The sequence below is a fragment of the Schistocerca piceifrons genome, chromosome 3 (genome assembly GCF_021461385.2).
Source record: "Schistocerca piceifrons isolate TAMUIC-IGC-003096 chromosome 3, iqSchPice1.1, whole genome shotgun sequence".
Classification (NCBI taxonomy): domain Eukaryota; kingdom Metazoa; phylum Arthropoda; class Insecta; order Orthoptera; family Acrididae; genus Schistocerca; species Schistocerca piceifrons.
Genome location: NC_060140.1, coordinates 387352675 through 387371921, shown reverse-complemented (window position 1 = coordinate 387371921; position 19247 = coordinate 387352675). Strand labels below are relative to the sequence as shown.

The following is a 19247-nucleotide window of genomic DNA, read 5'->3' as shown; positions in this document are numbered from 1 at the left end:
ACAGGGGCTGAGAGTAAATCGAAGATTGACGCAAGTAATGGGGAATATCAGAAACGAGAACAGCAAGAAACTTAACATCATAAGTGATGATGACGAAGTAGATGAAGTTAAGGAATTCTGCAACCTAGGCAGTGGAATAACCCATGATGTACGGAGCAAGGAGGACATAAAAAGGGGACTAACACTGGCAAAAAGGCATTCCTAGCCAAGAGAAGTCTAGTAGTATCAAACATAGGCTTTAATTTGAAGAAGAAATTTTTGACAATGTACGTTTGGAGCACAATATAGTATGGCAGTGAAAACCAGGACAGAAGAGAATCGAAGGATGTGTCACAGAAGACTGCCGAAAATTAGATGGACTTATGAAAGCAATGAGGAGGTTCTCTGCAGAATCGGTGAGGAAAGGAATATATGGTTACCCCGCGTGGTCTTGGCGCCTTGCCACGGTTCGCGCGGCTCGCCCCGTCGGAGGTTTGAGTCCTCCATCGGGCATGGGTGTGTGTGTGTGTGTGTGTTGTCCTTAGCGTAAGTTAGTTTAAGTTAGATTTAGTAATGTGGAAGCCTAGGGACCGATGAACTCAGCAGTTTGGTCCCTTAGGAGCTTACCACCACCAATATGGAAAACACTGACAAGAAGAACGGACAGGATGGTAGCAAGTCTATTGTGACATCAGGGAATAACTTCCACGATACTAAAGCGGGCTGTAGAGAGTAAATACTGTAGGGCAGGGCTTCCCAACGTGTGGTCCGCGGACCCCTTAGGGGTCCGCGGCTCTTTCTAGGGGGTCCGCGGCCACCTTTCACCAAATCGTGTAAAATAATGAGTAAAATTATTGAATAAAAATGTGAAAATCAGATTCATCACTATTTTTTTGGAAGAAGGCAGCTCCAACGTGTGAAGTGTCAGTTACCAAGTAATTTCAGTCAGGCTATAGTATGTTGAAAAATGGTTCAAATGGCTCTGAGCACTATAGGACCTAACATCTGAGGTCATCAGTCCCCTAGAACTTAGAACTACTTAAACCTAACTAACCGAAGGACATCACACACATCCATGCCCGAGGCAGGATTCGAACCTGCGACCGTAGCAGTCGCGCGGTTCCGGACTACAGCGCCTAGAACCGCATGGCCACCACGGCCGGCTATAGTGTGTTGAACAAATGGAGTAAATCCACTAGTAAGTGTCTGGATACAGTGGGAATTCAAATTGGATCGTTAATTTCAAGTTGTTTTCATATATCTCTAAACCAAAGACTATTGATACTTCGGGGGGTGGGGGGGGGGGGAGGGGGGCGTCACTGGGAACATGGCACTTGCATTAAGAAGCTTTCAGTTCCCATGGGTTTGGCTCTGAAATTTAAAGTTACTCTGCTTTTGAGTGACTAGGGGTCCGCCATGGATTTTCGAGTGAAGAAGAGGTCCGCCAGCTGAAACGGTTGGGAGGCCCTGCTGTAGGGGAAGACAGAGATTGGAATACATCCAGCAAATAAGTGAGGACGTAGGTTGCAGGAGCTACTCTGATACATGAGGAGGTTGCTGTATGCATGTAACCAGTCAGAAGTCCGAGGATTCAAAAACAAAAACAAAACAAAAAAAAAATAGAGGCAGAATAGCTAAAGGTAGGAGACGAGGTACTGGCAGAACTGAAGCTGTGAGGACGGATCGTGAGTTGTGCTTAGGTAGCTCAGATGGTAGAGCACTTGCCCGCGAAAGGCAAAGGTCCCGAGTTCGAGCCTCTGTCCGGCACACAGTTTTAACGTGCCAGGAAGTTTCAGCATAGCTTAATATTTCTGCAGGGGCTTCCAACGACTTGTTAAGTCCATACCGCGTCGAGATGCTCAGTTACGCCTGGGAAAAGGACATCTGACGATATTTGGAGGTGTCCACGAGTTTTGGCACCTGAATGTAAGTCGCAAACAATTTTGACAGTCTCTTCAGGAGAGATACATTTTCCGACACGTCCTCGCTGACGATGTTTTCCGCAGTGCAGTGCAGCGGAGTGCGAGGCGGCGGATGCGGCGCCGCCGAGTGAGGCCGAGGGTGTGGAGGCGGAGGCGGCAGGTGGGTCCGGCCGCGGGCCGGGCTGACGGCCGCCAATCACGTGAGTCAGCTGCGCGGCCGGGCGCCGCGCGTGGCGCGACCTCTGCTATCGATCGCGCCGGCGGTGGGGACGTGGCCGCCCGCGCCGCCCGCCACAGTAGCGCCGACGTCAGCGCCGGGGCGGCATGGGCGCGCGCCGCTGACTGCCGCCGCCGCCGCCGCCGCCGCCTCTGCTGCTCCCCGCGGGCGACGCACACACCGCCTGAGCATCGCGTCCGCCCGCCTCTGTGGACCAGGTAGTCCCGCCGCAACCTGCAACCCGTTTACACTTCAGAACTCGCGTTAACGGCACCGCACGTTGCAGGTGGCCTCTAGACAGTTGAGGACAAGCGACGGCCGTGGATTGGAAAGGCGATGCATTTATTTGGCACATTATTACTCTCATTGAAATTAAACAAACTTCTAAATTCATCTGAAGCGTGAAATCTTCCATAAGTCGTACCGCACAGCTTTTGTAAAAGTCATTTTAATGTAAAACACTACAAGCTGCTAATTTTTTAATTACTGTTCGGTACCTTGTTCCGAAAATACAGGCATCGCCTGGCAGGTCTCGAAATGGTTAGTCACATTGTTTTATTTTCCGTGGATCGTTGTTCGAGTAATCGTAATGATACAGGTTGGCGCACGAGAAACCGCCTCCTGGGACTAGACTGCTCGCTCAGAAATTTTACACACAGTTGAGCCCTCATGAACGTACGTGTGCTGTCCTGTCCTCCGGACCTAACCACTTCTAACTTTTATCTGTGGGGCAGTCTAAAGCGAAATGTGTTCAAAAATAACCCAATAACGGTAGAAGACTTCAAGGATAATATTCTTAATGAAATTTTGAGAACTGATGCCGCGGAGTTGCGCAAAGTGTATATTAACATGATAGGGCGCATGGAAAAGTGCACTGAAGCACGAAAGTGATTTTCAGCTCCTAATCTAATGTAATGTAAAAGACATCAGTTCAGTAAATACGGACCTTTAGGTTAGCCTATTTGTTATTTCTTCATTATATAATTATCACATATTTATCTATTTATTTTGTATCTGCTCCTGGTGTATAACCATTCAACCATAACTGGCGAGCAGTCCTTAGCGAAAGTTAGTTTAAGTTGGTTTAAGTAGTGCTTAAGCTTAGCGACCGGTGACCTCAGCAGTTTGGTTGCATAAGAACTTACCAAAAATTTCCAAATTTGTCGAGCAGTCCGTACTAGGAGCCGGCTTTCCGTGCGTCACACTGTGTGTTAGTAATTCTTACTCACCACCTCTTACGTGCCTCATGAATAGAAATTCTTCTGCGTGTAGGAGTTGCCAACGAAACCTTTTTCAGTTTCTTTTCAAGTTTAACTTTGCTGTCTTCCACATTCGTTAAGTGATCTGTCTGTCAGACTTTTCTATCGTTGGCTAAGTGATCAGGAATTTTGGTCGCATGTTTTGTACCCTTTATTTGTGCTAAAGACAAGCTTGATGGGCAGTAACGAATATCATTTGTTTCTTACAGTACTGTAATTATGTACATCGTTGTTCCTTTCCAGCTGTAGTGGTTTTCTTACAACAAACTGAATGAGGGACTAAATATACTTTGAAGCAGTGTTAAAATGCTTAACTCTTTGAACACATGTCTAAAAGATCGTTACACGTAATATGATAATCGGTTATATCATCAAACACTTACTTTTTTAAAAAACATACTGATGTACACCACATTTCTACGTTTTCATATTTAATATGGGACACACCATATTTTTAACAAAGTATGCGCTTAGGGATACAACTGATTATTATATTATATTATATTGTACATATTCCTTTACAAAAATTGTATGCTTTTATTATGTATTAGGTCCAAATTTGCCAGACGGTGAGTTTAATGTCCAAACTGGTTTCAGAATTCTATTTTCTTTTAACTGCTTAAATTGATTTTACACCAAAACGTAATTTGAAGTGGTTGTTCCAGTAGCACAAAATTCTCATTGCCTACTTTGACAGCTTATAGTATTGGTCAGCTGTTATCATTTTGAGCGGATTATTCAAAACCGTAAACGCACTACCTCATACCGGAAACAACTACGGAAAATTGTGTATCTGACTCTCCCACATGTGCTGGCTTATCGAGCGATTGTAATTTGTTGTAACTGCAGTAACTGCTACATTCGCCACTAACGAAGTAATGACTGCCCATCGTGGAGGGCCTGTTTACACGTGCAGCACTCAGGCATCATGTTCTACAATTCAGGATCTTCTTTCGTCGGCGGTCCGCATTCTGTTTCATTGCAACAACTATTCTGTCCCATGTTTCTGTTTCTTACCGTGTCAGGGCTTAAATGTTTTTCTGACTGCGAGTATTTCATATTGGTTCTCATAGAGCGTAGATTGTTAGGATAGATACCTCTGTTCTTTTATCACATACTGTTCATTTCCTGTCTTGTCGATGCACACCTGAAGATTTGATCTACCATCACGAAACCGCTCGTGAAGCAATTTATTCCAGAAACATGGACTAATTTAGCTGCGGTTTCTCTCAACAGAAAACTGTTTGTAACTATTCTGTTATTATATGTTATAGCCTTCGGTCACACAAATGTTTTCATTACCGGTTTCGTCTTCTTAGCAAATCAACTGTAACTTGAATACGTTACGTAGTACCCGGTAACGATTCCATTTGTGTCTTTCAAGGACGTAAAATACAATAGGATAATTTCGAAACAAAACAGTCATTGTGTTGGCCATAGGCAATATGCCTGTTCCGAGTAAATTTCAGTTGTTGCCATTGAACACTGCCACCAAGTCAGTAGCGTGTTACAAATTCAGTAATAATTGGAGTCACAAGAAATTGCTATCGCCCTCTCACTCAGTAGCCGTGGGACAGTGAAATACAGAGTTTTACATCTATAGCAGAAATCTGACTTTGCCGATAGGAGTTTTTGTTTTAAATATCCATCCGTTTCCCATTACAAATCCTCTATGTGATGAGAACTTAGTAATCCGAATGTCAAAAATTAAAATGTGGGAAAAGGCGCCAATGAGACGCCTGTGAGAAAATGCAGAAAATACGCGTATGCTCGAACTTGTAAGAATTTTAATTGTACTTGTGCCGTTATACTTTACTTAGATTATGTTTTCTGTACGGAATTCTGTTCTCGAATAATAACGCTTGACTCTGAGTTTGCTTTAACGTACACTGGCATCATAATGACAGTGTCACATCAGCTGGCTGGTTTGGAAAGTAGTCATAAGTCAGCGACACTGTTCTGCTGTGGATAAGACGTCCACACTAAAGCAGAGAGGAAATGTTGAGGGCGGCTGACAAATTACCAGCTGGACCTCTCTTGATTAGTTGTATACAATGGGAATCACAGACCGGGCTGATCACTGAAAATAGCAACACGTCACCAATTTGCCAAATACTAATTTACGAATATTTACTATACGTAGGACGAACATACAGTATTAGCAGATACTGGAATTTTGAGGGAAATAAAGGGGTTGTTGTGTGTCTATCAAACGGGATAGACTACGGTACAGAAGTTTCGCTGGGAAACCCTTACCCATCCTCCACACAGCCCAATGCGATTTGCGTATTTTTGGAGCCCTAAAGAAAGACTTTCAGGACCGTTTGTTTTCTTCGCATGGAGAAGAGCGTGACTGCGTAGAATCGTGGTCTCGTAGGCAACTGCAAATATTTTTCTATGAAGACGGTAGCTGTCTTGAAATAATAACTAGCTGACACGTTTTCCATCTGTCTCGTTTGCATTTCACTGCACCTTATATAATAAGCCGAGATAGATTATAAATATCAACCTGACTGTTGTGTAAACTAGCAGTTAGTAGGTAAAGAACAGTTATAAATATTGCTAGAACGAATGACATACAGTGTGTTAAGTGAGATCGTGATCGGGTTAATCGTTAAGACAATGTATTTGATAACAAACTGAAACACATACATACGTCATATAAAAACAAAATGAAAATACGTTTACAATGAATAATAAGTCCAGTCACCAGCAGCGTCGATAATTTCTTGGCATCTTCGAGGCATGCTTGAAACCAAGTTTTCTGCCTATTCACGTGGAAGAGACCTCCAAATGCGTCGAATTTGCTTTGGCAACTGTTTCAAAGTAAATATCTTTTTGATGTAAGACCGTATATTTTCAATAGGATTAGCGCTAGGCGACTGTGAGGGCCGTCCAGTATCTGCACACCATTCTTCTTTTTCCAGCCGCTTGTCCTCCTGCAGTACCCAATCTGCATGTTTGGCGATGAACCAATGTCTGCCGATCGGCACCAAACGTCTTTGATAAACGCGACACGTAAACTCCACTCATGTCTCTTCCTGTGGATCTCAGTCAGTCAAGAATTGCAAGAAAGCTAATGCTTTATGGACACTGCATGAAGGACAAAAGTTCCCTCTGTTGGGGTTGTCGAAGAAGTAAGGTGATATCTTTTACCATCTGTGTGTAATGCCAGCCATGCTCTTACTTAACAGACGGTACGAAGTACTGTTAGATTCAGCGACAGAAAAAAAAGGCTCAAATGGCTCTGAGCACTATGGGACTTAACTTCTGAGGTCATCAGTCCCCTAGAACTTAGAACTACTTAAACCTAACTAACCTAAGGACATCACACACATCCATGCGCGAGGCAAGTATCGAACGTGCGACCGTAGCATTTTCGTTGGTCTGTGGGTGAAAATGAAAAGACACTGATCTGTACAGAAACTGCAAATATAACTACTTCTTTCAGTAATTCAGCCATCTTTACTTTTCTTTCGTAATAGGCTGCGTGGAATCTTCGAATAATATATCAACAATTGAGCAAATATAGTAGAGGAATAAAGTTACAACACACACATAAAAGACTGAGTAACAGATCTTCCCAACATGAAAGGAACTTGTATGTTTTTCCACGGAAGCCGCTTGTCACTGTAGCAGTTTGGGTAGTGACACTCCATTTAGCTCACAACTGTCCAGTGTTCCGATAAAACAATCTTGAAAAATCGAAGGACGCAAAGCACATAGCAAGGCTTTCTGCTGTTTGGTCATCAAGGAAAGCGGCTCCGACCGTAATTAATGCGTGTGCAGCGTGCGTCAGAATAGCAGAGTAATTGCCCCTGTGCAGGGCACCGTATGCGATGAGAACACGCAATTGCTGCAAGGCTGTAGACGACGAAACACGCTTGGCCGCCCTACAGATGAGGTCACATTCCGTGATGCAACGATATCAGGGCCGTTGAAGAGCTGCGTTTAGAAATGAGAGCTGAAAAACGTCTGGAAGCTTAGATCATAGTAGACGCACTGCATCTAGAAAGTAATTAGAAGCAGTGAAGGCAACAGGAACATTACTTCTAACACTGAAGCTACAGCAGAGGTAACATTATAACAAAGACCCTTGCCCTCTGCTTCTCTCTCCTCCAGCCCAATAGCTCAGGAGAACTGTGGTACAAAAAACCTACAGACGCCTTTACTCGAGAAACAATTAAAATGTCTAACGTACAGAGGGTAGAATGTCGACAAGGCAGTAAAGCGATAGGTTATATGCTTGCCTGAGGGCAACACTGGGGACAAATTCCTGAGTGTTATCTGTTAGCAGTATGAAGACAATACTGGAAAAGTGATCAGAAATGGAAAGAACTTCCTGTTATCTTTTCTACTGGTATACGAAGACGCTTAGAATCGCTGTGCTGAAGGAAACTAATAATTCCCTCTGTTTCATTACAAAAGATGTATATCCACGACTCGTCTCTGCATTTATCTCCGGAACATTTTGTGCTCTTGATTTAAACTTACAGTTACGTTAATGTCTGGACTTGTGTTCCCTTTTTTAAAGAACTAATTATCGTCTCTAAAACCCTCCACTTCGGGACGACATTGGTCCTTATTACTTGTGAATAGTTATCATCAGTAGTCATGTGAGTCAATTTATCTGTCGTATTTTGTTTGTTACGTTTTTCTAATGATTACGAAAATTTTCGCTTTAGGGGTTTCAGCAAATTGTTGATATTAACAGGCGTATGAGCATTCATACTACCACAAAACTAGTCATAGTACTCGAATCACAAATCATTGCTATTGGAAGATGTGCGAATATTTATTGTCCATCTATCGAAAGTAATGCCCGCCTGAAACCGGTAACGGATAATTTTTGTAATGATTAGCGATCCTGATTAAATAATATCATTCCACGACACGGCATGTTTATTGATTTCAGCCTCATTAATCCATTCATTTCATTTCAGTACCCTGAATTAATTTTATGTGTATCCTTTCTGTACAGGCATTAATACTTCTTATGAAGAAAAATCCATTACATCTAATGACAGTTCATATTTTCTAGGGAGGAAAACAAGTTTCTCTCAAAGTGATGTGTCGGTAATGGAGAAGGCCAATAAACCAGTCAGACATTACAAAAATATGGCAATTAGTAAGCTTGTTTACAATGGGTACACTTAATAACTGAGATGTACATAACTTTCTATAACTGTAGTTTCTTCTATGGTGCTGAGTTATATCCAATAAGAGTAATGTTTCTGATAGAAACAAACAGTATTGAATGCTGATACGTTGTCATAGTCTCCGTATAATTGTTCCTGATAGAAACAAACAATATTGAACGCTGATACGTTGTCATATCCTATGAATTTTAGTAATATTTAGTAGCGCCGTGCTACGTCGGTGTATTGTCCTATTGCAGTCTTCTGCATTAGTGTTCATGATTTTGTAGGTGCACTGACTCTGGGTGAAACTCTTAACTGCAGCTGCTTAAAAAGCAGTCAGATCATGTCAATTAAGTGTCCTGTGGTCGCGTACATGCGTGGCGTCATCCAAGAGATAACAGTGAGCGATGGAAGAGCGAATTCGCGCTAGCGGGATGTTTAAGTTATGTACGCCATCTCCCTTGTAACTATGAGCGGCGCAGGGTTCCGGGTGCGGTCGACGCATATGCCATTGATGCCGCATAATGAATCAATACAGATTGAGAAAAAGATACTATTACTCATAGACGACGTCTTGCAAACAAAAAATGCAGGTGCACAAGTAGATTCCGTCTTCCACGATTTCCACAAGGCTGTCGACACTGTCACATCGCTGACTTCTGATCAAGATACGATCACACTGTGTTTCTTCGCAAATTCATAATTGGCTGAGAGCGTTAGAATGGTTCAAATGGCTCTGAGCACTATGGGACTTAACAAAAATGGTTCAAATGGCTCTGAGCACTATGGGACTTAACATCTGAGGTTCAAAAATGGCTGTGAGCACTAAGGGACTTCACTTCTGAGATCATCAGTCCCCTAGAACTTAGAACTACTTAAACCTAACCAAGCTAAGAACATCACACACATCCATGCCCGAGGCAGGATTCGAACCTGCGACAGTAGCTGTCGCGCGGTTCCAGACTGAAGCGCCTAGAACCGCTCGGCCACAGAGGCCGGCGAGAGCTTTAGAACCCAGTACGCTGCATAGGACGACGAATGTGGCACAGGAACGAAAGTAACATCGCGGGTGTCTCGACGAAGCGTAATAAGACCCCTAATGTTTTCAATACTATTTACCAAATCTGATCAGCAAGACTTTTTCGTTCGACGATGCGCTTGTGTCAGGGAAGTATCATCGTTGGATGATTGTAAGGAATCACACTTGATGTAAAGCTAGGTAGCTCCCTTTAAGTGCAGCGATCACGTAAAATCAGTGTTAGGGAAGACTAAGAGCATACTTTGACTTGCTGAAAGCGTTCCGGGAAAGCGGTGTAAAGTCTCTAAACACTACAATACTCTTCCATTGTTCGGAGTCCTCACCAAGTAGGCATGGCAACAGTATCGAACGAATTCAGACACGTGCAGTTAGGATCATAGGCAGTCGATATAATTCACACGAAAGTGCAACAGAAATGAGTGGGGAACTTGAATAAAAATACTCGGCAGAAAGACGACGTAGTTCTCGCGAATCACTGGTGGTTCGACCAGAGGATCTGTATGCGAAGATGTTTAAGCCTGCATTATGTTGCCACTAACGTATACCTCACACAATCATCGCGAGAAAAACGTAACATGTATTAGGGAGTGTAAGCAAATACACGGTTATTTTTTCCGTCACTCAGTAGGCGATGAAATAATAAAGAAAATCGATAATATTGGTGCTATGTACCCTTTGCCATGCACTGTACGAGGTTTAAGGAATATTTGTATCGCTATAGACGTAACTGCATCTAAGTAAAAAAAATGCTAATGCTAGAAGCTGAAGAAATGAAATGAAATTTGTGTTACAGCCAGGACTTGAACTTAGATCTCCTACTCAATAGACGGTTATGTTAGCCATTACACCATCACACCAATATAAGTAACACAGAGCCACGGGCAACGCTAGGTCAGCGCCCGCCCTAACACAAGCTTCCATCCACACCTTGAGTTTGTGTTAGACAAGGCATTGGACTAGGGTAGTCCACACAGCTTTAGTACTTGTGCTTACCACGGTAGTGTAATGCTTAACACATCTGTCCTGTAATCAGGAGACAAGGGTTCAAATCGTGGCCGTGGTACAAATTTTAATTTATTTATTCAGCTTCTGCCGCTATTGTTGTTGAAATTGAGACTCTTTCCTGAAGAAAAATTTAATTATATGTGATCTTAAAGTAAAATTAGGATGTAACGTCCCGTCGACGACAAGGTTTCATAATGTCTATGGATGCACTTAAAAATCCACGGAAGAGTCATAAAGACGCGGCGAGAGCTCTTTCTGAGCAGGAGTCGGGAGGAAATCGGGTGTGCGCATCCCGGCATTTGTCTTGAGCAGGGGTGGCCAAGAAACTGGCTCGCAAGCCGTGCCCTGGCACGAATGCCGCAGTGCTCAGCCTGGCTGCACATTTTCTCCATCGCCACAGCACGATGTCTCAGTGTCAGGAGGAGGAAACCGCAAACTCGCATATTTAAATAGCAAAACAGTCACACTGAATACTTGTTTTTATATTTCACGTTCCTTGGCAACGCAGATCACAAACAAAAACAAATTTTTAGTATTAATTATTTTTGGTGCGCTGAAGGCATAATGTAAGTTTTATCTGGTACACACTGTCAGTATACAGGCAGACGCAGACAATTTTGCAGATTTTCTCACTCAGGTTGCCACATAATCATGACTTATTTGGTTTCATAATCGATAAAAACAGGTCTTTCATACACATATTACGTGTTTTAACGCACAAGAGTTTGTCTTTAAAACGTAAATTACATTTCAAGTCGGGGACACTTTCAGCTGAAACGGTAAAAGGTCTCGAATTCGGCTCGAATACAGTTGAAAGATTACGAGTGTCTACAAAACGTTGCCTCAACAGCTCAACCGATTCCGGCCTCCTTGATGCGTAGAATGACCGGTACTCAAGCTACAGTATGAAACACAAAAACGTTAATAACTCGAACATTATTAACTTTGGACCCCTTCTTATATTAATAAAAACGTTTTTTAGACGATCTTTCGATGTATAGTACCGACATCTATTTTTTCAAAAACTGGGAAGCGTCAACCAAAATCACGAAATATGTATCTCTTTATTTTCAATATAGAACGTTCTTCTAAAACCTGATCAAGATCGGTGACGCCCTAGTCAGACCCTTCTCTTGTAAAGCACACAATAGGTTGAAAAAGCCACACAATAAGCAGAGCACAGTAACAGTAAAGAGCGGACCAAGTATCTTTAACCAGTTAACTGGGAAGAAGTCGGACTGTCTACTTTCATCCTGGGTACAAGTACAATACTCTCTAATTTTTTTTTTAATCGTGAGTCTTCTAACTGGTTTGATGGAGCTAGCGACAAATTTCTCTCCTGTGCCAACCTCTTCATCTCACAGTAGCACTTGCAACCTACGTCCTCTATTATTTGCTGGATCTGTTTCACTCTCTGTCTTCCTCTACAGTTTTTACCCTCTATATCTCCCTCTAGTACTATGTACTATGTACTGATAACAAATGTCCTACCATCCTATCCCTCCTTCTTGTCAGTGTTTTCCATATATTCCTTTCCTCCTCGATTCTGCGCAGAACCTTCTGATTTCTTACCATATCAGTCCACTTAATTTTCAGCATTCGTTTGTAGCACAACATCTCAAATATTTCGATTCTCTTCTGTTCCCGGTTTGGTTCAAATGGCTCTGAGCACTATGGGACTCAACTTCTGAGGTCATTAGTCCCCTAGAACTTAGAACTAGTTAAACCTAACTAACCTAAGGACATCACACACATCCATGCCCGAGGCAGGATGCCAACTTGCCACCGTAGCGGTCTCGCGGTTCCAGACTGCAGCGCCTAGAACCGCACGGCCACTTCGGCCGGCTGTTCCCGGTTTCCCACAGTCTTATATGCAAGTGCTGATGTACCTCCGTTAGAACTGGCCCGCAAATCAAGCTCCGCACATGATTTCTGCAGAAACTAAAACACCAATATCTGTTCTGCATATCGTTTGTTATCTACTTTGATACATTAAAATCATCAGTAAAATCAATCTGACGAAAAGTTTAGAAGAAAACATCATATCACTTTTGCATATATTAAGTGCAACCACCACAGACACAATTACAACTATGTATCCATCTGAAGATTGGTGTCTTGTTTCTACTAATGGTTCTGTAATAGAAAGAGGTGGAACTGCAGGCGGACAGGTATGTGGGCTGATATTTTCCTTCTACCATAAAATTACAAACCATGATGCTGAATGTGTTTGTTAGTAAAAAGCCTATTCGATTTACAGTCACGATTTCTTTCGTTTATTTCTTGCACGACGCGTCTCGGAAAATGATTCTCATTTGCAGGAGCGTTTGTTGTGTCTTACAGGATTTATGTGTGATATTTTCGATGTGTGAGCTGCTGAATTATACTGTTGCCTTTAGGTTTTCTTCTATGAGTATTTTTCTTTTACTTTTCCCATAGTGTATTATTGATGTTCGACTATTCTCTGTCACAGCAAATGTAGCTTTCAAGGTGCCGAACTTCAGTTATACCTAAGTCCTGTGCACAGCCATCCAGCATTTAAATGTTGACTCACTTGCCTTATTACATAACTGACACCATGTCTCAGGAAACCGTGATCTTAATTGTCATAAAGGGTTACTGATTACTGACAAACTGCGCCTTGTATCATCAGATCTGAAGATTATCTGCTGAATCGAAACCGGTCATCATTAATAAAAGAAATAGTGATCCACACGGTGTCTTTCAAACATTACCTTATCAGAGAGGGCGTACAACAAAGGTTTGAAACTTAACCCATCTAAAAGGCGAGCAATGTTCGTCACTCACAAAGATAAAGGTGGCGCAGTGGTTAGCACACTGGACTCGCATTCGGGAGGACGACGGTTCAAACCCGCGGCCGCCCATCCTGATTTAGGTCTTCCATGATTTCTCTAAATCTCTTCAAGCAAATGCCGGGATGATTCCTTTGAAAGGGCACGGCCTATTTCCTTCCATATCCTTCCCTAATCCGATGGGGCCGATGATCTCGCTTTTTGGTCCCATGCCCCCAAACCAACCAAACATTCCGAAGGACGACGGGTCAGATCAGCCTCCGGCCATTCAGATTTAGCCGCGAATTCTCTAAATCATTCCAGGCAAATTTCTCGATGGTTCCTTTGAATAATGCACGGCCGATTTCCTTCCCTATCTTGAGAAGTCGAGCTTTTGCCTCCGTCTCTAATGCCTCGCTGGCGTTGGTATATTAAAATCTAACATTCCTTCCTTCGGTCTTAGTCACTCAGAAAAGACTTATTCCTCTCCCCCCCCCCCCCCCCCCCCCCCCCTACGTTCAAGGAATCCTAAAACACACAGAAGTAATGTTTTCTAAGAATTTGGGAAAAATTCTGGACCATCACTCGAACTGAACAGACAGCTGCAGTCAATTGTGTCAGCGTCATTTCATTCACTACAGAAATACAAAAAAGTATTTCTTAACGAGCTTCAAGAGAAGTCGTAAAGTCACTAATACTCCCCACACTTGATTATGGCGATGCTATTAAATGAAGGTCTTTCGTATCAGAACTCATGCCGACTGTAACTGGAGATGGATGCTTATGAGAAACACATTTGTGAAATTCACTATTTAGACCATATTACTCCTGCCTGCGAACAGTCACATTGGCTACGTGCCAACAGGCCTGGTGTTCGCCATATAGTCTTCTTAACCATTCAGCTTCCTGTTATTTATCTTCAACTCCTGCACTACTGATTAAACAACACAGCAGAAATACTCGTTCCGAACGAAGTAAAGTCTTACCAGTGCAATTACATAATAAGGCCATCTTATCAAAATCATTTTTCACGAATCCGATTTTTGAACCATCTTTCTCAAAATACCAGAGAAATTAAACTTGGAAACTTCAGAAGACATTTTTTGTAACAACAGCTATCTCTTCCATATACTTGTCTGCAACTCACTTTTGTTAACCACACCTCCCCATCACTTTTACCTCACCCTTGTTTAGAGTCATCTTTTGAAAGTCTGTTCTTTGTTATCCCGTCTTAACACTGTCATTCCAGTCTTTCGTTCTTCTCGTCTTTAGTTGTCTCTTCTGTTTATGGTAATACTAAACACCGCTTCACAGGTGCAAGCAATACTGTTGTTATTTTATACCCATTACTATTACTATTATTGTTATTAATGCCGAATATTATTAATATTTACTATTGCTACTGTTATTTGTGTTTGTAATTATAATTGTCCTCATAAAACTTTGCCCGATGAACTTAACTGAATCAGAAGTACAAGTACATATTCAGAATGTTTCGTAATATTCTTTGTTATGAATTGATTCTGGTCCGATGTAACAGAGGATCTTAAGGCCCTAGTCTGGTCAGGCTAAATAAACAATAAATAAAAGTTATTCCGGAATAACCACAGAACCAAACAATGGCAACAACACCACTAATTACTGGCATGATTTCTTTGCTGAGCACCTGGATCGAATAGGCGTGGAACCTTGTCCCGAATGTATGATCTGTAAGCACAGGAAAGCCATTCATACAATCGTCACTCCCAATGTTACACTCCTAAAGTATATATGCAAAGTGTTTTTGAATTCCCATTGTACGATATACTTGAGGTCCATTACGACAACGTTTGTTGAAGATCTGATGTGCGTCAATGAGTGAAGTGAAGCACGTACAGTACTTGAAGATCAAAATGTGCATACATGGCTTTCAGAAACGATGCAGCATCGATGTATGTTCGAGGTTTCTGCATAGTCATCTTACCTTACTGATTTACATATCTTCTTTAGCTCCTGGGAACATTCTTGGAGATCTTAGGAATTTCATTGAACAAACGGCAAGCCCTTTATTGCAAAATCTTGTGACCGTGCACCTCCTCATTTCGCTAGTGCATTCTGCGGCGACCTGCATCAAGAGTTCACACAGGGATAAGAGTAACAGTGGAGCACCAGCTACGTGACGAGCGCATTAGCAGTATCTGGCTCTACTGGATTATTTACTGTGGGGCCGCACGTAGTGCCACATTTACAACATCCTGGTTGAGTCGGAGGAAGACCTGCTACTGGGGTTTGCGGTAAGGGCGAATATTGGACTAGCAAGATCTGATGAGCTGGTCTCCGAAAATCGATAATCAGGTACGAGGGCTTGCTGAAAACTAGTGCCTCAGAATTTTTTGTGAAAACTCTTAAATATTTTTAAATAACACAAACGTTATTAACGTTATACACCTTTATTCTTCATGTCTACGTATTTGCAGCCCTATGTCGCCAGAGGGCTTCGAAATGTAGCTTGTAACATGGCGATGTGTAACGTAACTATGTCTGTGCGTCATAAGCAGCGTGCTCTAGTATGTTTCGGATTTGAAGAGTTCGTCCACACATGGAGCGTGCTGTCCTTTAGCATTACAGTGCCAGACTGCATACGAACACTGCGACATCTGCAACAATTCCACCCCTTGAGTTCATTGTCATCGATCATCCTCCATACAGTCCCGATCTGGCCCCATACGATTTTCATATGTTTCGAAAACTTAAAGGATACTGTCTAGGACTTCACTTTGATAGTGAGGAAGCGATGCAAGGAGAAGTGAGGTTGTGAGTCCGCCAACAAAGCCAAACGTTCCACAGTGATGGTATCAACAAACTGATCTCTCGTTGGGAGAAATGTGCTCTTTTTTTAGGGTTACTATCTTGAGAAATAAACACGTAGACATGAAGAATAACGATGCAGACTGTTAACGTTTTTTATTGAAAAAGCTTTGAGAGTGAAAAATTTGGAGGTATTACTTTTCAGTAAGCCATCGTACAATGTTTGTGTAAGTCGACGCAGGCAACGACACTCATGTTTCCTTCATGGAATCAGAAGATGCAGGAGAAGTTCAACGAGAGGACCGGAGAGATGGTGCGGTTGTACACTTGAGCTACCGTTCAGAACGATAAAATTAGGCTCCCACCACATCCTGTTTTTGTATTATGGAAATGACATGTACTGTGCATATGAATTAGATATCAGTCTGTCTCCAACTTATGTCGTATTGCAGTCGAATAATTAATAAGAATCACTCAGCTATGCCTTGTGACGGTTGACAAAAACCTAAACAATAGCAACAGAATAAGTGTGTGTCGATGATCAGCCCATTTATACAAAAGTTACACTGTAAAAGATAAGCTACTGCAGTACGAAATAAATACGACAACTGAAAATAATGAACGCAAATCTAACGCTTCTGAATGAAATGTTAATGAGACGAAATGATATCTTCACTTGGCCATAAGATGTTCATTTACTGTTTGCTCATTTGCCTAATCATCAGTAAAGATTTCTTGGAATCTATATTTACCTATGGCTGGATTTCATATCCTCAAATGTGCCTTGGAAGAAAAATAAACGTAGATTTTATAGATCTACATTGAAATTCAGACCACAATTCAAATTCTTTTAACAGCGTGGCACCTCAGTATCGGGAGTTTGTCTTACGTACCGGTACTCGTATTAATGGCAATTGGGCCAAAATCTTTGCGTCTGTGAAGTCTGCTGAATATGTCAAGTTTATCGTGTCTACGCTAATCGAAATCTTCCTCGTACCATGGTCCTTTTGCAATATATTGTTATATAATATTATTTGTGTCAGTAAAATTATTGCAAAGAGTTCACTCTGTTAGCCGGGTGCAAGAAGGTCGAAGGTCTTCCAACAGCTATATATCTTTTTCATAAGTTCATATAGTTTTCATTTATTATCGTAGCTCGTTCGCGCACGTTTTTGGAAAGTAATAACGCCGCTGTGGCCATTAATGTTAATGCCCTCGATAAACTATCAGGCTATCAATAAAGTATCAAAAAAGGGAAAATGGAGTAGACAGCATGAAAAAAATCATGATGCACTAGTTTTAGCTAGTTTTTTTTCCCTTAATTTTCACTTCTTCGTAAAAATTATGTACATGTATCACCTCGATCCTTTATTAGAATCATATGTTTAAAAACACTTGACAGCTAACTTTATAGGTGATTCAGAACTTTCGTCGACTCTAAGGATTCCCAATCTACTGTGTGATGGGCACAATGACGTGTTATGTTGCTTAGTTCCCTGTTTATTTATCCTATTCAATAATAAAGCAGCGTAAAACTGTTTGGATCGTATTTCTCAAAGTAAGATTTGTAGCTGCCGTGCGCCAGGGAAAAATATAACTGTCTCTTATGGGGCTACAGGTGCAACTGTACCACGGTGTCAGTACGGAGATTACGATACACCACTTGTTCAAATGTGTGATTTATTTAAATTAAAAAATATAACGTGTTTTCGGAGGATATAATCCTATTATCAAGTTATACAAACAAGGAAAAAGCAAATCATTACCTCGCACTACTGCACGTACTGACACACGTGTAATGGAAAGCCGGCCGTTGTGGCCGAGCGGTTCTAGGCGCTTCAGTCTGGAACCGCGCGATCACTACGGTCGGAGATTTGAACCCTGCCTCGGGCATGGATGTGTGTGATGTGCTTAGATTAGTTAAGTTTAAGTAGCTCTAAGTTCTAGGGGACTGATGACCTCAGATGTTAAGTCCCATAGTGCTCAGAGCCATTTGAACCATTTTTTTGTAATGGAAATCTGTTTACATTGGCCATGTTGTATGATGCCAAATAAACAAGCTGAGGGAAGTGGCGCTGTGGTTAGCGCATTGGACTCACATTCGGGAGGACGACGGTTCAAACCCCCGTCATGCCATCCTGATGTCGATTTTTCGTGATTTCCCTGCATTGCTTCAGGAAAATACTGGGATGGTTCCCCAATACGATGGGTCCGATGACCTCGCTGTTTCGTCCCCTTCCCAAACCAACCAACCACACTCTCGCAGAGCTCTATTGGCTAACGAAAGTTAATTGTAACCTCTTGTTTCATATACATCGGTATTATATCACAGGGAATTTTATATTCTGACAAACATCAATATATAATAATATTGTAACATAGGTGTAAGAAGGCTTTTAGGTTTTGATTTGATATAGACATACTGATGAGCGAAGGTCTTTAAGTGGATAGGTGTATCGATGGTGGCACTGATGTATGGCAGCATGGAGGGGCACAAAAAGGGAGATGGCACTGTAGACTTACGTTGTACGTTGTTTTGAAGACAGAAAGGGCGGGCACTGCCGCCATCTTAAATAGCCAAAAACACTAGTAGACTACTTTTCACGATTGCTTCTGGTTCATTATTTCTGTCATGTGCACGCAAAAACTGTCTTAAATACTAAAAATTATAATGTGATTGACATGAACAACATAGTGTCAGGAAGGCAATTTCGAAAGTTTTTCTGTTCTTAAAAGCGTATTTGCTCTAGTAATACGAGACATCTGGCCTCGTCAGTGTAACTGGTCTTTCGTTGATATATTTCGAATAAGAAGAAACGAATGAAGTGATGTGAAAGGCATGCTTTTGTAACCCACTTACTTTTGCTTTTACTGTATTTGTATCGATAGCTAATGAAACTGGAACTCCAAAACCAATGCTTGTTTGCTTACTGGAACTGATTCTGGTTCGTTACATTTTCAGCTTTCATCTCGTATGCAAATTTGTTTTTAATGTTCACGTTTGCAAAAAAAACCTACCTACGTGTTGTTTGCTAGCTCGATAAACATGTGCAATGAGGGAAGACGCAAGGCAAGCAGTCGTACCTTGTGCATGTCAACAAAGTGA

The 19247-nt window shown here is 41.9% G+C and overlaps 1 protein-coding gene across 1 annotated transcript in view; it reads left to right on the top strand.

Moving 5' to 3' along the window:
• The first annotated feature begins 2260 nt into the window (after positions 1-2260).
• The window catches only part of LOC124788679 (probable serine/threonine-protein kinase DDB_G0271402), a 280476-nt gene continuing 263489 nt past the window's right edge, over positions 2261-19247 (top strand). Inside the window, exon 1 of the mRNA XM_047255960.1 lies at positions 2261-2336. The gene's annotated coding sequence lies outside the window, so the exon portion shown is untranslated. The remainder of the gene's footprint in view (positions 2337-19247) is intronic.